The 20688-nt window shown below is 34.8% G+C and overlaps 1 long non-coding RNA gene across 4 annotated transcripts in view; it reads left to right on the top strand.

The window, feature by feature from the left end:
* LOC111096439 overlaps positions 1 to 20146 on the top strand; it is an 88606-nt gene extending 68460 nt beyond the window's left edge. The window contains exons 3-5 of one of the 4 annotated variants that reach the window (XR_005360463.1): positions 1352 to 1419; positions 7085 to 7165; positions 19954 to 20146. This is a non-coding gene — a long non-coding RNA (uncharacterized LOC111096439). Of the gene's footprint in view, positions 1 to 1351; positions 1420 to 7084; positions 7214 to 19953 lie in introns of all 4 variants that reach the window. The other 3 variants (XR_005360462.1, XR_005360460.1, XR_005360461.1) reach the window with 3 other exon arrangements.
* Positions 20147 to 20688: the final 542 nt, after the last annotated feature.

The raw sequence follows: 20688 nt of genomic DNA, 5'->3' as shown, positions 1-20688 counted from the left end.
TTCTTGGTCCCCAGTCTGGTTGTTTTTCTCTCCTGATGTTACAGTTTACTTGACTCACTTATAACTTTTGTCATCATCATGAAACATAGGGCTTGATTAAGAAGATACTACTTGTACTGACGATTTGAAGAGAAGAAAGACATTTCCACTTGCCAAATGTGCTTGGTGTCTTCAAAACATGTTCAGAGTGGATTTTACTTAGCACTTGATCTCGTGGTCTTCAAAGGGTCCTAACAATTTTGCATTAGGTAATCTTGGCAACATTTGATCTTAATAACAGAAACCTATTTGAACTGAAGGGCTTCTCCTGGATGACTTGCACGTGGTCATGGGGTCGTCCTTCAGAATGTTCCCATGTGACTTTTCCAAGACTAGAGAGAAAGCCTAGGAGAGTTCTGAATCGAAGCTGGATTCTCTCTCACTCTAAGGCAAAGGTCTTATCATAGGCACAGATCTTAGGTCAGAGAATTTTGTAATCGAATAGGAAGACTTTGGCCTCAAATACTGAGCCTGTGGCTTGATCTCTTCCTTATGCAACATCATTATATATTTACAATGATGGCATATATTTATACCTACACTTGTTTTCTAGGAAAACCTCTAATTAGCTTTATTCCTCCTGGAGATTTTTTTTATTATTATTATTTTATTTTTTAGTAACCTCTGCACCCATTGTAGGGCTCGAAGTCACAACCCTGAGATCATGAGTCATGTGCTCTACCAAATGAACAGCAAGGTGCCCCTCTTTCTGAAGATTTTTTTTTTTAGATTTTATTTATTTATTCATGATAAGCCCAGAGAGAGAGAGAGAGGCAGAGACATAGGCAGAGGGAGAAGCAGGGTCCACACAAGGAGCCTGATGCAGGACTCGATCCTGGGACTCCAGGATCAGGCCCTGAGCTGAAGGCAGGCACTCAATCACTGAGCCACCCAGGCTTCCCTCCTGGAGATTTTAAAATAAAAAAATATCTATTCAAAATCAGATTTGAGTAGCAAAATATGAGGGCACCCAGGTGGCTCAGTCACTTGTGTGTGTGCTCTCTCTTTCTCTCTCTCTTTCTGTCAAATAAATAAATAAAATTTAAAAAAAATGAGAGACATAAAATTTTTAAAAGTAGCAAAATATGTAATCTGTTACTATACTTTTTTGTGAGATGGTAATATTCAAATGTTTTTATTGACCTAAGAGGAAAACCATGTATAATGGCAAGTGGAAAACTATCTGTTGAAATACTATTTATTAATTAGAATCTAACAATGACAATGATTGTATATTAGATCTATTTTATTGTTATTATTGTTAAAATTATTTTCATTTCAAATAAATAATTATTCAAAAAATTTTTTTCAGCTTCAATAACCCAATGATAGGACCATAAATACATCTAGAAGCAGTTTGGAGTTCATCTTAATATGCTGGTTAGTAGTCTGTTTGAAAATAACAAAAACATTTATGATTATGAAAAGTATTAATAACACTGTAAATTTCAAATGCATGTTAAATTATGTATCTGAACTTCTAATTCTTATTTTCTTATATTGTTAAAAAAGGTAATCTCTAATGGAAAGAATTTGTGAGTCTGGAGACCTAGTTTTTATGGTTCATCTCAACTGACTTTAGAGTCAGGGCCTTACTTTACTCATCCATTTAATTTTTAAAAGCTCAAATGTCTTCAATATTTTAGTAAACACAATTTTTTTAGGAGATGCAAAATGTATTTGTTTATGAGTCATTCAACTTCATTCTTCCTTATGTATTGGAATCATAATCCAGTAGAAGGTATGAAAACTTATGGTATTTTTGGATCTTAATATGGACATTTTAATGGAATGAATGTATTATGTTTATAAGATCTTTGGTCCCACTCTTTAAGAGCAAAAGGCAGAGCAGAACTATCTTGCTCTTTTAAGAACTACATAGATTCATTTTTGGATAGCACACTTTTTTAAATTGTGGTAAAATACATATATTTACCATCTTGCTCATTTACTGTATAATTCAGTAGTGTTAAGTAGATTCTACAGTTGCACAACCAATCTCCAGAACTTTTTCATCTTGCAACACTGAAACTCTATACCCGTTCAATAACAACTCCTTGTTTGTCTCTCCTCTCAAACCCTGGCACCACCATTCTACTTTGTGTTTGACTAGAGTTTGACTACTACAAATGACTCATGTAAGTGGAATTGTATAATATCAGTCCTTTGTAACCAGCTTGCTTCAGTTAAAATAATGCCTTCAGGTTTCACCCAGCTTATAGCAAGTGTCAGAACCTCCTTCCATTTAAAAGGCTGAATAGTGTTCCATTGAATGTCCATACCATTGTGTTTATCCTTTATCTGTTGACAGACACGTGGGTATCTTCCACCTTTTGACTCTTGTGAATAATGCTACCCTGAGCGTGTTGTACAAATTTCTGTTGGGGCCCCTTCTTTCATTTATTTTGGGTATATGCTGGATTATATCGTAATTATATTTCAATAATTAAGGAATTGCCATTTTCCATATGACTGTGGATACCTAGGACACTTCTTTTTTTTTTAACATTTTATTTATTTATTCATGAGAGACACCCACACACACAGAGAGAGAGAGAGAGAGAGAGAGAGAGAGGCACAGGCAGAGGGAGAAGCAGGCTCCATGCAGGGAGCCCCATGTGGGACTCAATGTGAGACTGGATCCTGGGACTCCAGGGTCACTCCCTGGGCCGAAGGCAGGTGCCAAACCGCAGAACCACTCAGGGATCCCCCTAGGACACTTCTTAAAAATTGAATTATCCTAGTCCATTCATCTTCTAATCTTACCAATTAGATTGTGATCTTCATGCTTTAGGTGGGGTTTAGTTAGGAAACTCTGTGACTATTACCATTATACTGACTTAAATAAGCATAAACAAAACGAGTAAATACTAATTAATCTATCAATTCAGTAAATAGTTATTGAGCATTTTCATTGCACTAGGAACTTTTTTAGAGGCTAAGGATGTAAGGGTAAGGCAATCACAAAATCCTTGTTTTCCTTTCTTTCCCTAATATGAAACAAATAAACAAGCATATAATATGCTGTCAAGTAAAGCACATAGAAATAAATAAATACAATAAGAAAGCTGAGAATGAATAAGGATCAAAATATGATGGGATGGGCAGGCAGTCTCTTTTTTTTTTTTTCAGGCAGTCTCTTTTGATAGGTAACATTTGAGCAGAGTAGGTAACATTTGAGCAGAGTTGCTATAAAATTTATTAACTGAAAGAGTCACAGGTCTCTGTAGATGGGATTAGGAATGGATATATAAGTGGTTTATCCTTTTCCACCAATGTGTTTGTTTTTATAGAACTACTTTCTTCTGTGTATCTGAAGGAGTTCATTCTAAACAGCGTTCAAGTCTTAAAATTGGATTAGAGATAAAATCCTTATAAAATTTGTATTTTATATTTTTCTTTCATTTTCTGTTAGGTCAGACATTGTTAGATCAGTAACAATTTGCTCTAAAAATTACCAACAATTCCATACATCTGTGGTAACATTAGACATCTTGTTAAATTTCACCATTTCTTTTCTGCGATGCAACTAAACTTATTACTAACTTCAGCTATTAAATAACTAACTTTAACATCTTGCAAATATTTAATATCCAAAAGGTTTTACAAAATTGAATTGGCCTTTAGCTACTAAATATTTATTATATTTAACACTTTTTTTCTTATAGAATCTGTCGCTCGCTCTTCATATACTTATATAATATTAGCATATATTTTTACTATTGGTTTGCTAGAACTGCCATAACAAAATACTGAAGATTAGGTGGTTTACACAGCAGAAATTTACTTGCTCACAGATCTAGAGGCTGTAAGGCCAAGATGAAGGTATCAGCAAATTTAGTTTCTTATGAAATCTCTCCTATTTGTCTGTAGATGGCAGTTTGCTGTGTCCTCACATCGTCATCTCTGCGTCTTCATCACTCGTGTCTGTCTCAGTGTGTTCAAGTTTCCTCTTCTCACAAGACTGAATTAGAGTCCACACTAATAGCTTCATTTTAATTCAATCACTTCTTTGAAGGCCCTATCTCTGAAATCAATCACATTTTGAGATATTGGGGGTTAGGGCTTCAAAATATGAATTTGGGGACACACAATTCAACCCCATATATATATTTTTTCATAGCATAATGTCCTATGGCCCTATTATCAATGAGTCCTTGTTCTCAAAACTACTTGTTTTAAACCAAGATGAAAATCTGTGAAATATCTGAGTTACTTGTTCTAAAAACAATAGGTGAAAAAAAGATAATACTTGGACAGAAATCAGGAAATTAAAAAAAAAAAGAAATCAGGAAATTGAATTTATATATCAATTACTCCTCTCTGAAATAGCTCTAAAATGTTTATATATTAATTATTATATTTTTACACAAGCTCTCAATGTGTACTACACAGCAATCTAAAAATAAAACATTTGTAAGGCAAAAATAAAAGTTAAACAGAAAAAAAGAGCAATTTTAGTAAAACTGTGTATCTTTCTCGTAGGAAAGCAAAATCCAGTGCACTTCTATAGGACAATCCTGAAATGTTAAAAGGGACTTTGTAGTGCTAAAATATAACCTGTAATATTGTTGGTTAAAATTGTATTAGTTCCATCAATTTATGCTTTGTGGTTTTACATATGGCTGGTTATGATTACTTACGTGTGGGTCATAAAAACCCAGTGTGTTTTCCAAGCAGTCAAATTGCCTGTCAGCTGCTAAAGGGGCAGAATTAATGAGAAACTTACTTTATAGTCTAAAGAATAGCAGCTGGGGTCTGTTTTAACAAGTCCCGGGAAACATACATGGAGGGGAATTCTTTGTGGCTAGACTTATATCCTGCCTTGTCTCTAAAAAGTTCTACTCATTGAATTGAACAATCAGACAGACAAAATTCAAGGGCATAGCAATAGCTTTACACATCACTGATTACTAGTAAGAGTAGAGGATAATTTGCCATTTATTTCTCACCATGGCAGAGTGTGCCATGCCTTCACCAAAGGCCATGTCCTTTTCCTCTTAGTATGTAGCTGCAACACATTTATCAGCCTTTTTTGCATTTAGATGTGACCATGCAAATTAGTTCCTGCCAGTGAAATACAGGAACAAGGGATATGTGCTATTTCCAGGCCTGGACTATCTCCTCCCATGTATCTTTTTTTCCCCCCTAATCCATCCACCAGATGACTAGAGTACGAAGATGAGCTAGAAGAGGACAGAAAAATAATATAAAAGGAGCTTGATCTTGACATTATTAGACAGACCACCTGCCAATCACTAGAAGTCCTTATGTAAGTCAGAAAAACATTCTATTGTGTTAAGTATCAGATACTTTCAGATTCACTATTGACCATAGTTAGCCTATCCAGATTAATATACCTACTCATTTTGAGAATTAGCTTATTAGGAAAGCCATAATCTAACACACCGGTCTTCCTAGGGATGAACAAAATAATCTGTTGAGAAGAAATGAAAATATGTAAAAGCTTCCAAATATTTTTATTAATTTGAAAGGAAGAAAACTTTACTGCCATTTAACATATGCTTTATTGGTAATATGTAATTCTTAAATATATTACGTATTTTGTATGGGATGAAAATAAAAAGAATTTTGATGGTAAACATGATTACAAACTTTTAGACATCTCTGATCAAAGATTCAGCTCTAGGTGTAAAGTATAGAAAAAAAACCACTGGGGAAAATTTGAAGAATGGAGTATTTTAACAATGTTATGCTAGCTCAAGAAGCCTGAAAAAGTACGAGACATAAGGACATTTTATAGACTTCATTTATCAAAATCACCTAGTTTATATCAGCACATTAATACAAGGGAACATAACTGTTCATTCTCCATCTCAGGAATGGCCTTGTACCTTGCTCTGATCAATAAAATGTAATGGATGTGTCATTATGTGAGTTCTGATCCTAGGCCTCATGGTGTCTTGCATTTTCTACTCTTGTCCTTCTGGAACACTGTTGCCAGAAACACAAGTCTTACCTAGACTTTCTGAGGTTGAGAGATGAGACATGTGGAGAAAGGGACTCAGTCTTCCTAGCCATCTCAGCCATCCCAGTGGAGGCCCTACACTAGCAAGATATCCAATCTTGGCAGAGCCCAAATTGTGACCCACAGAATCATAAGCATATAGAAAAATCAATGTTTTATGTCATTAACGTTGGGATGACGTGTTACATTGCAAAAGATAAATGATACAAATGTTATACAGGGCAAGTATTCCATGGGTAAAAGATGGAGTGGAGTGAGAAGCTCAAAGTTGATTTTAGTTAAAATTAATATTTTTAGGGGTGCCTGGGTGATTCAGTGGTTGAGCATCTACCTGTGGCTCAGGACGTGATCCTGGGGTCCTGGGATCAAGTCCCACATCGGGCTCCCTGCAGGGAACCTGCTTCTCCCTCTGCCCATGTCTCTGCCTCTCTCTCCTTGTCTCTCATGAATAAATAAATAAAATCTTAAAAAAATATATTTTGGGGACGCCTGGGTGGCACAGCAGTTAAGCGTACCTGCCTTCGGCTCAAGATGTGATCCCGCAGTCCCAGGATGGAGTCCCACATTGGGCTCCCTACATGCCTGCTTCTCCCTCTGCCTGTGTCTCTGCCTCTCTCTCTCTCTCTCTCTGTGTCTCTCATGAATAAATAAAATCTTTAAAAAATATAATATGTTTAAAGAACTAATTATAAAAATCACGTGTTAACAAACAATTGAAATAAATATGGTATCTCTTATAATTCCCAAATAAGTTATGTCCAAATGATAATATTGTTACCGAGAATGTGATCCTTTGGTCACTTGAGCTAATGACCTCCCCTAAATTTACACTCCCTAGGAATAGAACTATACGTCCTCCCTTCTTGCCATAACATCGTTGTAGTTGAAACAAACTTCTGTGCTCCATGACTTTGAGCTTGGTCAGGTTATTCATTTTGGTCGGTGGGATGTTAGCAGAACTGAGGTGAACAAATGCTAAAAATGCGTTTATATGGTTGGCCTTGTCCTCTTATGCTTCTGTCATTGTCATGAGAAAAACATTCCCTCTGTTCCCAGATAGAGTCCTGAAATGAGACATGTGGAGAAGACTTGTTCTAGTCTACCTACCTATCAGCCTCTTGAAGCAGACCTGCCCAGGTTGGCACTATTCTAGATCACTTGCAACCCATAAATATAATAATAAATGTAAGCCACTATGTTTTGGGATATTTGTTCTTCAGTATTACAGTGATGATAGCTACTAAAAGAGATTCTAATAAATGTACATTTATATTCAAAAACAAATGTAGGTGTAAAAAAAAAAAATCCCCAAAAGTATAAAGTTCTAAAAAATAGAGAAAAATGTCCATGTACTTTGTACATGAAAGCTCTGTACTTATTTTGTTTGTATAACAGGTCTACTGATTGCTTCAGAATCTGGTCTAGAAAATAGTCATAAATAAATTTGTTCATCAGCTACTATATCTAGATCTTTCAGAATTAGTATCAATTGAGTATTTATCAATTCTATTTTTATGACACCAGCCATTAAAATTTCATACTTTTCTAGACGGAGCAGACTATTTTAAATTCAGAAAAAAAACAAAAGCAATTCTGATGTAAAGATACAGCCTTTCATTTCTTTTCTAATGAAATCAGTAGATATGATGTTCTATTTATTCACAGGTATAATCTGTAGTTAAATTACAGATTTCTTTCAATCAAAATTTTAGGATTCAATTGATGTTAAAGTCCTTAATGGTAGTAACCATCTATATATTTCTACCAACTTAAGAAATACATTCTGTATTGTCCTGCAATTAATTATTTGTAAATCAATGATTTTTAAATTGTTATCTGTGAACTGATGCCACCACCATGGATGATGCCAGACTCCATCACAGATCTACTGAATCAAGACCTCTGGAGTTGTGTCCTAGCCCCTGGATATTTAGCAAGTCTTCCAAGTAATTTGTAGGCATGGTAAAGTTTCAGAGCCACTGACCTAAATATCTCTTAATGATTCATTTGACACCCTTTACATTTTTATCCTAAACTTTTTCTTTTCCTACTCTCGCGCAGTATATGTGTTTGGCATTGCAATACTTCGAAATCTACCCTTGACTTTGATATTGGCTCTAGCCCTATAAAATGGATATCTCAATACATGTTCCTATTATTAAAAACCAATATCTATGAAGGGAGAATGAACCACAGAATTATGATTATTTGATGATTTTACCTATTCTTTTTTATACTTTTATTAAATATTATATAAAGTAAAATATTTTTATTTTACTATTTTTAAATCAAATTTTATTGAAATAATTGTGGATTCACATGCAGTTGTAAAATAAGAAGATATGAAACTACAGTGCAATATTACAGTCAAGATCTTGGCATTGATGCGACCTAGAAATTTTAATTAGATTTTCCCAGTTTTTGCGTGGACTCGTGTATATTTGTGTGTGCAAGGGTGAGGGATGCGAGAGTGTATATTTAAATCTCTACAACTTTATCACATGTAGAAGTTTATGCATCCCCCCCAAACAGTCAAGATATGGACCAATTCAATCATCACAAGAATCTCTCATGCTGCTTTTTTATGAACACAACTTCTACTCTCCAACCGTGCCCACTCCCTAACCAATCTGTTCTAAATTTCCAAAATGTTGTCATTTCAAAATCTTATATAAATGGAATCATACAGTATAATTACCTTACGGGAATAGCTGTTTTCACTCAGTATGATTCTCGTGTTGTGTATATCAATATTCATTCCTTTTTATCTTTGAGTAGTATCCCATGGTGTTTAGGTGCCACACTTTACGCATCAATTGAAGGATATCTGGGCTGTTTACCATCCTTTACGTGAATATTTACATATTGGTTTTTGTGTGAATGTGTGATTTTTTGGGGGGGCATTGTTTTGTTTTGGTTTTGGTTTTATTTAAATTCTAATTAGTCAACACAGTGTCATATTAGTTTCAGTTGCACAATACAGTGATTCCACACTTACAAACAACACCTGGGGCTCATCACAAATATACCCCTTTATCCCCAACGCCTAATTTCACCCATCCTCACACACACCTCCCTTCTGGTAATCATCAGTTCTCTATAGTTACGGGTCTGTTTCTTGATATGCTTCTCTTTCTCTCTCTCTCTCTCTCTTTTCCCCTTTACTCATTTGTTTTGTTTCTTAAATTCTACCCGTAAGTGAAGTCATACGGTATTTGCCTTTCTCTGACTGACTTATTTCACTTAGCATTGTACTTTCTAGCTTCATCCATGTTGTTGCAGATGGGAAGATTTCACTCTTTTTTATTATTAATATTCCATTGTGTATATATACCACATCTTCTTGGACACCTGGGCATTTTCCATAATTTGGCTATTATAGACAATGCTGCTATAAACATCAGCATGCATGTATCCCTTTGAATTAGTACTTTTGTATTCTTTGTGCAAATATCTAGTAATGCAATTGCTGGATAATGGGTAGTTCCATTTGTAGTTTTTTGAGGAACCTCTATACTCTTTTCCAAAGTGGTTGTACCAGTTTGCATTCCTAGGGTTCCTCTTTTGCCATATCCTTGCTAACATTTATTTCCTGTGTTGTTGACTTTAGCCATTCTGACAGGTGTGAGGTGATATCTCATTGTAGTTTGGGTTTGCGTTTCCCTGATGGTGAGTGATATTGAACATCTTTTTTATGTGTCTGTTAGCCGACTGTATGTCTTCTTTGGAAAAATGTCTGTTCATGTCTTCTGATCATTTTTAAATCGGATTATTCATTTTTGTGTGTGTGAGAGTGTTTTTATTTCTTTGGGATCAAAGCACAGGAGTGCAATAACTGGGTCATATGATAATTTAATATATAGCTTTTTAAGAAACTGCCAAATTATTTTCCAGAGTGGTGGTACCATTTTACAATATTGATCCAGTTTCTCTGCATCCTCATTTAGTATTATTTCTATTTTTCACTTTGGCCATTCTAGTGGGCTTTTAATGATATTTCATTATAGTTTTTATTTGCATTTTCCTGATGACTAGAGATATTGAATGCTTTTTCATATGCTTTGTTTACTATATTCTTCAGTGAATTCCAGTGTCTTCCATGTCTTTTGCTCATGTTATAATTGGATTGTTCGCTTCTTACTGAGTTTTGAGAGTTCTTTACATACGTAGATAATATTTCTTTGTTATATACAAAATTTTTCAAATATTTTCTTAGTGGTTCTCTAAGCTAATAATTAAGAGACAAAATACAATTATTGAATTTGACAATAAAATTAGGGGGGGATCCTTGGGTGGCTCAGTGGTTTAGCACCTGCCTTCAGCCGAGGGTGTGATCCTGGAGTCCCGGGCTCCCTTCATGGAGCCTGCTCCTCCCTCTGCCTGTATCTTTGGGCCCCCTCGCCCGTGTATCTCATGAATAAATACATAAAATCTTTTAAAAAATTAGTAGGCCCCTGGGTGGCTCAGTCGGTTAAGGGCCTAAAGCTATTTTGGCTCAAGTCATGATCTCAGGGTCATGAGACTGAGCCCCACATCTTTTCAGCTCTACACTGAGTGGGAAGCCTGCTTAAGATTCTTTCTATCTCCCTCTGCCCCTCCACCCTCTAGTCATGCATATGTGCTCACTCTCTCTCTCTCAAAAAATTTAAGTTAAAATTTTAAAAAATAAAAATAAAAATGGTTAAGGAGGTGATGAGGATTCAGGAGGGTACTTGTCATGACAAACACTGGACTGTATGCTAACATTAGTTTTAAGCAATAAAGAAAAAGAGCGAAGATAGAGAAAGAAATCAAAAGGATTAAGAAAGACACAGAGTACCAGAAATATAGAGATAAAATGTTCTTTTGCAGCTCTGTGGCCTCCTAGGATTTTGCTTCTAGAATCCAGAAGTTAATATTTTTATAAGCATCAAAGGAAGATGAAGTCAATATTATCTACATGAAATTGAAGAGAATTAGAGAAGTTAGATACATTCCTTCATCTGTTTCTTTCACACTGTTCATTACAACACTTAATGACAGTTAAAGATATATTATGTGCCCAGGCAGGAATAATCAGGAAACTCCGAGTTTGATATATTATTCATGAATAATATACAGAACTTGAGGGGAAATTTTTTATTTTAAAAATTCTTTACATAAGTCAAAAGAACTGGTAGAAATTGAAAAATGTCATTTTTAGTTACTATCTTTCCATTTTTCTAAACACTATTTAATTAGCAAATGTTCTGCAAATGTATGTATGTGTATGTGTACGCATGCATGTGTGTGTGTATATTTTATTACCAAAGTGTTTTTATAATGCTTCAGGATTCTTTTCTGAAAATATTATTAAATTTATGATTAATTTTATAATCAGCAATATCTAAGAAATAAGAAAATTCAGTAAATTTTTGGTAGTTTATAAGATACCCCAATACTCTCCTATTTATTTTCTTATGTTGCACATATCACTACTTTGAAATGACTAATGCAGTTAAGAAACATATTAATGTTTTATTGTGTCACTTTGTGCCTAAGTTTTAGAAAACAAAAAGAAGCATAAGATGTAGTAAACATTTCATCAAAGCACAGGTGTTACTAAACAAAACCAGAGCTTTTATTAGATGATAAAAATAGCATGTTAATAAAGGTGAAATGAATGAATACTATTTCAGAAGTCAGTAGGTTTATTGTGATTACAAGCAGGGCTTTGTAGAGAGTAAACCAAAACAAAACAGGCGTGAACCCCAGCTTTGTTACTTTGAGCAGTCTTCTTAATCTCCCTATACCTCAGTTTCTCATCTATAAAACCATATAATCTGTGGCTTATAAATGGGAGACTATATTATTGTAGGTAATGATATGGCTAAAGAAGAGGAGTCAGAAGTGTCTTTTATTACAAAGGGAGAATGTGAGCTGGGACCTGAGAGATGGTTAAGATAAAGATGAAATAAAGTAGCTATGGAAGTCTTTTATAGAAAGTAGAAAGTAGGTTGTACCCTAAAACAAATAGGTAAGAATTGGAGTAGGAGGAGAATTAGTGAAGGTATTTAGACAGCGGAAGCCTAAAGTAAGTTCTAAAGAAAGATTGACAAGGACAGAAGATGGAGGCCTCCTAATGGTAGACAGTGGGGTTTGAGTGTACAGGTAGTGATGGGGTTCAGAACATGATACCCCAAAGTAGGCACCATGGCATACTGAATATTTTAAGCTGAACGAATGATATTGACAAAATGGCAGAAGGAGGAGAGTCACTCTGACTTTCCCCTCTCCCTGTCCTTCTTCCCTGATAAAGGTGTAAAATCCCCATGTGAGAGGTGCCCTCCCTTTATTCCAGAAAAGGAGCATCCTTATCTCTGAAGACAAAGGGATGCCAAGAAAAATCTGAAGGAACAAACAGCTAATTTTCCTCAGCTCACTATGCCTGCTCCTACCCTTTGCCCTACTTTATTTCTCTGACACTGTCCACTCTTCAGCAAAACCTAACGTTAAAAGTACTCAGGTTTAATAGCTTCTTTACATCTTCATATCCTTATGAGGGCTCCCATGTTCTGAAAAATTATATTAAGTAGCTCTTTCTGCTTTGTTTGTATTAATATGTCTCTACTATTTTAATTTTCTGACATTGCCAGTGACCCCAAGAGGGTGGAGGAAAATGTTTTCCTCCCCAACAGTAATGAATAGGGCCCCTCTGAAAGTTTTTAAACGGAGTGGTAGCAAGATAAATGCAGTATTTTGGTGGTAGTGCCAATAATGGACTGAGAAAGGAGCCCTTTAAAAAAAAATCAGAAAATCAGAAAACATATACTTAAATTCCAGGTCAAGGAAAACAAAAACAAAAACCTCATCCCCTAGCAAAGAGAAAGTTCCTTCCAAGTACCTTAATGATCTTAAATATCCCAAAACAGCATCAATGAGCTCAAAAAGTTGACTGCTTGATTAAGTGTATTTTGAATCTCAATGTTTAGCACTATATTAACCTTAACAGGGTCCCAGTCTTTAATAGATAGCAAAGGTAGTTCGACAGGATGAGCTATATTTCCAGAAAATAGACTTTTCTTGAAAGAAGAAAAGTTGGGAGTCAGGTCAGACTACAAGGACATACCATATTACAGTGTAAGAATTTCAACAGAAAATGGAAAGGAAAATCCTCTGAAATATGTTTATCAGCAAATGACCTGATCAGCTATGATCCATCACTGGCAGATCATGGCTCTGTAAATCAGCACATCCCAGGACGCAAGTTTAAATGGATTTGAGATTACTGACATTTTTTATTAAAGTTCCCTCATAACTCAGGGAAAGAAAATATAATGCCCAAATATTGCACCTTTTAAAACTTCATAGGTTATCTATTTAAAACAGAAAACTTTCTTATTTTAGGATCCTTTATAAACAGCTTAAGCCACTAAGGCTTACAAGTGGAGCTGACGATTTTGGACTCTTTGGGGGGTTGTGTGCCATTTATAGAGCACTGAATGCTTCCTATCAGGGACTTGATCAGTCAAGGCAGCTCACTTAGCCTCCTCAGACACCAGACTGAGTGCTCTACCATGCCATCTCAAGACAAGAGGGAGTCAATGAGATTAGCAGCCCCAAGCATGCTAAAAATGTTTAGGGGGTTCTTACTGAACACTGGGGAAGTAGACATTTGTTTTTACAGAGTCATCATCTTGGAAGCCCTTGCCTGTTTGGCAAAAGCACTTTGAAAACGATCCCTGCTTTGGGAGAAATACCCTGCTGGAGTCAGATTTACTAATTTGCAAATCTTGGTTGACCTCAATTCTTTGAATGACCTTAAATGTGAATCTTGAATACATTGTTTTCAGTTGTACTAATTAGTTTTACATACTTAAGTAGTATATGCAAATTTATGTAAATCAATGTTGTGGGTGGGTTTTGTTTTTTTTTTTTTCTGTAAAGCAATATAAATATGCGTGCCCTAGATTCCTTGAAAGGGATGATTTCAAGATTCTTTATTTTAGAAGAGCTTTCCTTGAGTCTTCCAATACTAGTGGGAAAGAATCTCCTTTGATACTTAAAGCAACCCTGTAACAATAATGCTAAGCCCTCCAACTAACTTTCATAGGAGGCAGGTTTCAGCTTTTCTTTTCTCATTTTTGGGATAGAACCTGATGCCCTGCTTTTATTAAGTGACTTTGATAGCCTCTCTTGCTAGATTTCCAGCATGCAGGATAAACATATCAGAAAGTTCAATAAGATCACGGGATGTAAAGACACTAATATTTCCTTATTATTAGGAACCTGTAGGGTTCTTTTTATCTCTTTGCATAGAGTCAACCTTTATTTGTATTACAGACTATTAAACAAAATCTCTTCAAGTAATTAAGACGTAAGAAGCTCACTAAAAATGTACAAGGAAGTATTTCACTAGGCTAATCCTGATTTAAGCCTAATATTTGAAGATAGTGGTTTATGTAATTTATGGGAAAACTTTTTAAACAAATGTTTTACATTTATCTGATATGTGCCACACCAAGCATGGTGTAATTTTTTTAGTTTTTCATTCTTCTTATGGAGAACTCAAAGTGGTCACCTGAATCTTATTGTAATTGGGAATTGGTTTATCCAGGTTTATCTATAACTGGAGACATTTATAATGTTCTGATTATGACAGAAAAATGTGTAAAACACACACACACATACATACACAATGTGTGGAATGACCTATGGGAATTTACTATTGTTAAGTTTTTTTAGTAACTAGACGGAAATGAGACCGCCAAGGCAAGCGAGGGTCCAAGAACAGATTTTATTGCAGGCACCCTCGGGCGAGGTTCCCCGACTCACGGGGGAAAGAGAGTGAGTCGAGGAAGTCGCCCCAAGACAAGGTGGTAGGGGGTTTACATAACGTTGTAAGGCAGAACGGTTTCCTATTGGTTGGCTCATATGCAAAGGAAGGATTGCAATCCAACCAGTCAGAGTGACCCTCACTATGCAAAGGAAGGATTGCAATTCGACCAGTCAAAGGTGACTTCCTCCTCTGGGGTTTGAAGGGCATTGGGTTCGGTTGAGGAAGTCCAAAGGAGAGGTGTAAGGGTCTGCTCAAGCTGTCATCCCAAGTGGAGGTGGTGACAGGAACTTCAGCCATTTTGGAGTATCCGCCATCTTGAGGAGTTTCCCTTCCCGCCTGGCCCCAACAACTATATAATTAGGTTCATTGTGAAAATGTATAAACTAAAAATAACATACAGAATAGATTCCATAATGACAGTAATCTCATTCACTGGGAATAAAGGAGCTACATGTAGCTAACAGCAATTTCTTCTAATATTCTCTGAAAACTTTTATGTTTTTCTGTTATGTCCTTGTTGGCATTTGAGTGGGTATTTTCTTGTATCAGGGCTTATACATCAACTGGGATGAATTTTTATTTTCTACAATTGATAATATATTTTTTTATACTGATATATCTCCACCATCTGTATTTGGATACTTCTATCATGATTTTTCCTGGAATTAATCACATTTCCCTAAACATGATTAAAATAATGTCTGTTTCAAATACCATTCTTAAAGGTGCAGCATCTTACTGTTTTTCTGTGCTTTATTAAAAAAAGTAATCCAAAACTTGGAGATAAGCAAAAAAGGGTGTGGCACATACTTTTAATGTTATGTTGGTTTATTATTTTACAAGCACATTTAAGAACTGTTTAATCTTAGTGAATGTATGTGTTTGGTTTTGCTCTTTGATTGGAGTTCCATGTTATTTGTAGACTTCTACCCAGTAGAATAAAATAATTCCAAAGGTTGTGGTTTTAACGAATGCCTTATAGGACGTTCATCGATTTTGTATATAATTTAACTTTATTTTAATATCCATATTAAAAATATATTTTCTGATAGCCATATAAACCTCAATCCTCAAAGAATTTTGAAACCAGCTTTATCATATTACTTTTTTCATTAAAGAGTTTGATAAAACAGCTGACATGTGTCCATTCTATATTTGTAGGAGAGTCATGTTTTTAATCTTTGAAACTATACTTGACAAGTCTGTTCTAGTTCCTTCTATACTGTGAGTGCCTCATTCCTATGAGAATGATAGGATGAGAAAAAAAAAATAGTATTCTAGATAAGCCTAAATCTAAATAAAGCCTAAATCCTTTCCCCTTCGACTCTTCTCTCTCTTATGCCACTATACCAGATCACTTTCCAAATGTAACTACTGTTACTAGTTTGGTGTTTATCCACTGTAACATTTTTCATGCATTTACACATATCCATATGTGCCTATGTTAACTTAAATAGTGGTAAACTATGTGAAACAGACTGCTCTATATGTCATGAAGACCTTTCCATTTTACTCCTCATTCTTAATTGCTACATACTGTTCTATGATAAGAAAATGCCATAACTTATATAAGCACCCACCTACTAAAAGGCATTAGTCTGCTTCTAATTTTTCATTATAAACAATACTAGAATGATCTTTCTTGTAAATATTTCCCTGTCTTCATATTTATGACCATATATCTAGGGTGAAGATCAAGAACTGGAATGGCTCAATCATGCCGCTATATAAGAAAATACATATTTTAATTAACTTCCAAAAGAGATCTCTTTTCTACTCCATAAGTAGTTAACTTCATTTGTAAATATTGAAAACAAACAATATTTTGCCTTTTTTTGAGGGTTAAATTCTAAAGTCATCAAGGAAGAGGAAAATAGTGTATTGAAGAAAGTTTACCTCTAAAAATATATTGGCTTTGTATATACAACACCATAGAAGTTTTTATCAATGTCTCTATGTTATTTTTAATCTGTTTAAGTATTGTTTACTCGTCTTTAGTTCTACATGAGAAATCAAGGACAGAACATTTTTTTCCCTTCCTTCCATCCTCCCTTCCTTCCTTCCTTCCTTCTTCCAATAAGTCAGTCAGAAAAATTGTATCTCTTGCCTGCGATATAAGATAATTGAGCTAAGTTATGGAGAAGTGCTAAATATTCTAGTCTATATATGTTTATATATTTTATATTCTAGTTCATATTTTTCTATTCTAGTTTACATTTTATATAATTTTGAAAAAAAATTATAGAGCTTTTATGTTAAAATTGTGTTTAAGATCCACTGCTGTAGATTGAACCCTTTGAAATGTAAAGTAGGTCACATTTTTCCGATCTTTTACCAAGGCATTTGTCATAATTTATTTATTTAATAATTTATTAAAATTAAAGTTATAATATAATTAGTTTCTCCAGAAAGAGAACAGTATGTGGCACATAGAACATACCTGGTAACTATCTGTTAAATGCATAGATTGTTGTTAATTGAAACGTATCAAAAATGTTTTCATGTTTTTATAAAGTGTGAAATTTCTATTTGTTTTAAAATAAAACATATCTACTACTACAGTTGATGACTCAGTTGTTTTATTGAGATATTTAATATGCTGTTTCTTTTTTATTCTATTTGAGCTATTGGCTTCTGAAAAAAATGCAATAAGATATCTTACTAAAGATTTCAATTTTTCATTTTAGCTCTTGCTTTTTAAATTTTAAAGTAATTTTAAGGATTTTTTTTTTCCTTAGGGGCACACATATTTGTGATTTTGCATCATCTTAGTATGTTGCTGTTTCTAGCAATATATATTTTATCTCTTTACAGATTTAGGCCATTTGGCCTTGAATTTGGTTGTGAATTTTTTGTTTGTTTTGTTCTGTTTTTATTTAATCTGAGAAATGTTGGTTTTAATTTATTAACAATTGTAATGAGTACTCATAATATTTTTCTATCCCAACTGATACTTACTTGGTGTTTTCTATTTGCCATGTCTTATTGTTAGTGGCTCAGCAAGTGCTGAGTGCTCTTTGAATTGATTTTTCATTCTAATAGTTTGATTGGTATACCTCCCTCTTCTAATCTTTTGTTTTGTATCCCTAAATACATAAAACATTTCAACTTGTATTTTTTCAAACATCAAATGTTAATGTGTATCTATAGCTGTCTCTTACCAAAACAAGTTTTGTGGAATGTTTTTACTTACTTTGGCTTTTTGCCCTACCTAACCCACAAACCACTGTGAATATTATCTGGAGATTTCACTTTATATTGTTTAAATTTTGTTTACAATCAACATTTATTTCCTTCACATCTCTGGGCTTCAATTTTCTTATGACACTTTGCCAGTTGTACTGTGTCCACACTTCAGTATATAAACTCATTGAGCTAAATCATAGGCATTAATTTGTTATCTTCTCTTCTGTTTTTTTTTTTTTTTAAGATTTTTATTTATTTATTTGACAGAGAGAGAATAAGAGAGAGAGAGAGAGAGAGAACACAAGTAGGGGGAGCAGCAGAGGAAGAGGGAGAAGAAGACTCCCTGAGGAGCACAGGGAGCCAGAAGACAGGCTGGATCCCGGGACCCTGGGATCATGACTTGAGCCGAAGGCAGATGCTTAATCAATTGAGCCACTCAGGTGCCCTTTCTTTCCTGTTTTTATGGATATATATTTCTTTGAATATTATTCGAGTTACCTTAGATTTAATGAGCTCTCATCTTTTTAAACCTAAACAAAATGAGGCTTAATAAAATGAGAAGCACTTACTCTAAAAAAGAAATGGCCAGAGATGTAGGACCAAAAACTACTAAATCTTAAACTCAACAGTTGAGCATTACAATATCTATTTAAGACAGTTCTGAAGTGCATTTCTAGTTTAATTGCTAGGCAAAACCAGGATTTTTTTTTTTTTTTCCAAAACATGTCCCAATTTTTCTTTTTTTACACGAGTGGATTTTGCTTTTGCTTTTGCTTTTTTTGTTTTTCTTTTCCCTAACTCCATCATTAAGTGTTCCATCAGCAAAACAGGAATCTGCTTAAGCATTTCAAACAGAAAGATAACTAGGATATAAAATTGTTGGAAAGAGTCGAAAGGTGGAGTGTTATTACTGAGACCAGGAGCTGTATAGGAAGCAATGAGCGCTACTGCCTGCATCTGCATTCCTTAGGGGAGGCCACATTAGGAGTCCACACTTCGAGGCTGTGGGGCCTTCTAGCTGGTCTGCTCTTACTGCCCTATGAGTATAAACTGGGCCTGCCTACTGCAGCCACTAGTACTAAAGTGGGGGGAAAAATACCTTCTGCCTTCCGATTGCACGTGATGGTCTCCCGTGGGTAGTATTTAAACCAGAAGTTTGGTGGCAAGGAGATCTGAGAAATTCAATTTCTCAGATTCTGAAATACAGGAAAAATGTAGACAATGTCAGAAGTGATGAGAAGAAAATTTAGCTCACCCAAACATTAGGGAACAGCTTTTTTCTTATCTCTTCCAATTCACATTTTACTTCGTCTTTATACTTACCTTGAAGGCCACTTATTCCATGAATTTCAATCTCACGCCCCTAATACAATGCAAACTCCATGTTGTTTAAACTCACACGTCTCTTACTGATTTAACATAATCTTCAATGCATTATAGCGGTTTTTGAAAGTCCTATCTCTTCTCATTAGTCTGTAGCTTTCTGGGAGGGAGACAACTAGTATAAACCATAAATATCAGGGATAAATTATGTTTTTCAGTATCAGTGAGGAAATCAACATTCAAACACTGCCACTTGCAGAGTTTGTCTTTTCCTTTATTGTGATATTAACCTGGCTTATAGTAGATATCTGTCTTTATCAGCAAGGATCTAGGTGATTTGGTATAGAAAACCTGGGTTTTCATCACCTGGGTGGCTCAGTGGTTGAGTGTCTCTGCCTTTGGTTCAAGTCATGATCGTCAGGTCCTGGGGCCAAGTCCCACATCAGGCTCTCTGCAAGGAGCCTGCTTTTCCCTCTGCCTATGTCTCTGCCTCTCTCTGTGTCTCTCAAGAATAAATAAATAAAATTTTTTAAAAGCCTTATACTAGAGCTAGTATATGATTTAAAATTAAGATAAGTATGGATTCAAACTCTCTTTGTTTTCTGCTGTTCTAAAATAGGTTTGCATAAACTCATTGATGAATGATCAGCTGGAAGAAAATGATTTTGTTATTCTCTCTGTTTCAAAACACAACTGAGTTGCTCTATTGACTAGGCAACATCAAGTGAAATAGATCTACTAGGCTTCTGTGACTCAAATCGTGACATTTTGCCATCATGTTTATTATTGATAAAAACTGTAAATGAACAATAAACCAGAAGGCTTCATTCAAATGAAAATAATTTAGTAGTGTACTTATTTTTTTTGAGTAGTTCATGAGGGGAAGTGTTACACAAGAAGAACATGATATAGATTTTGAAGTCGGAGAAATGAATTACCAAACATCAAACTTAGCAGTTCACTGTAGCTCTGTAGGACCGCTTTTCTATCTAAAATAACAAAGTCAATTAATTGAGAATTAGCTGAAATAATATAAAGGATACATTTTTCAAATTGTTTGCAATCCTTTAGTTATTCATTCCCCTTTCTATGTTAGTCATAGACAAGTGTTTTACAATCTTTAACTCAGTTTTTATAACACCTCTGTCACAAAAGTTTTATTAAGATTCCTATTTTGTGAGTAAAAATACAAAAGTTTGGAAACAAAACCTTCCGGGAGTGTCACAAGGCATTAGTGAAAGAGCCACAGAACAATCACCACTCTCTGAAGCAGATATGCTTAATCACTATCCCATACATCTGAGTAAAAGTGCTTTATCTGGTAGTAGCATGAGGAATAAATAACAAATTAATT

Source organism: Canis lupus, chromosome 6, assembly GCF_011100685.1.
Source record: "Canis lupus familiaris isolate Mischka breed German Shepherd chromosome 6, alternate assembly UU_Cfam_GSD_1.0, whole genome shotgun sequence".
In the NCBI taxonomy this organism is placed as follows: domain Eukaryota; kingdom Metazoa; phylum Chordata; class Mammalia; order Carnivora; family Canidae; genus Canis; species Canis lupus.
This window is presented reverse-complemented; position numbering and strand designations above follow the sequence as displayed.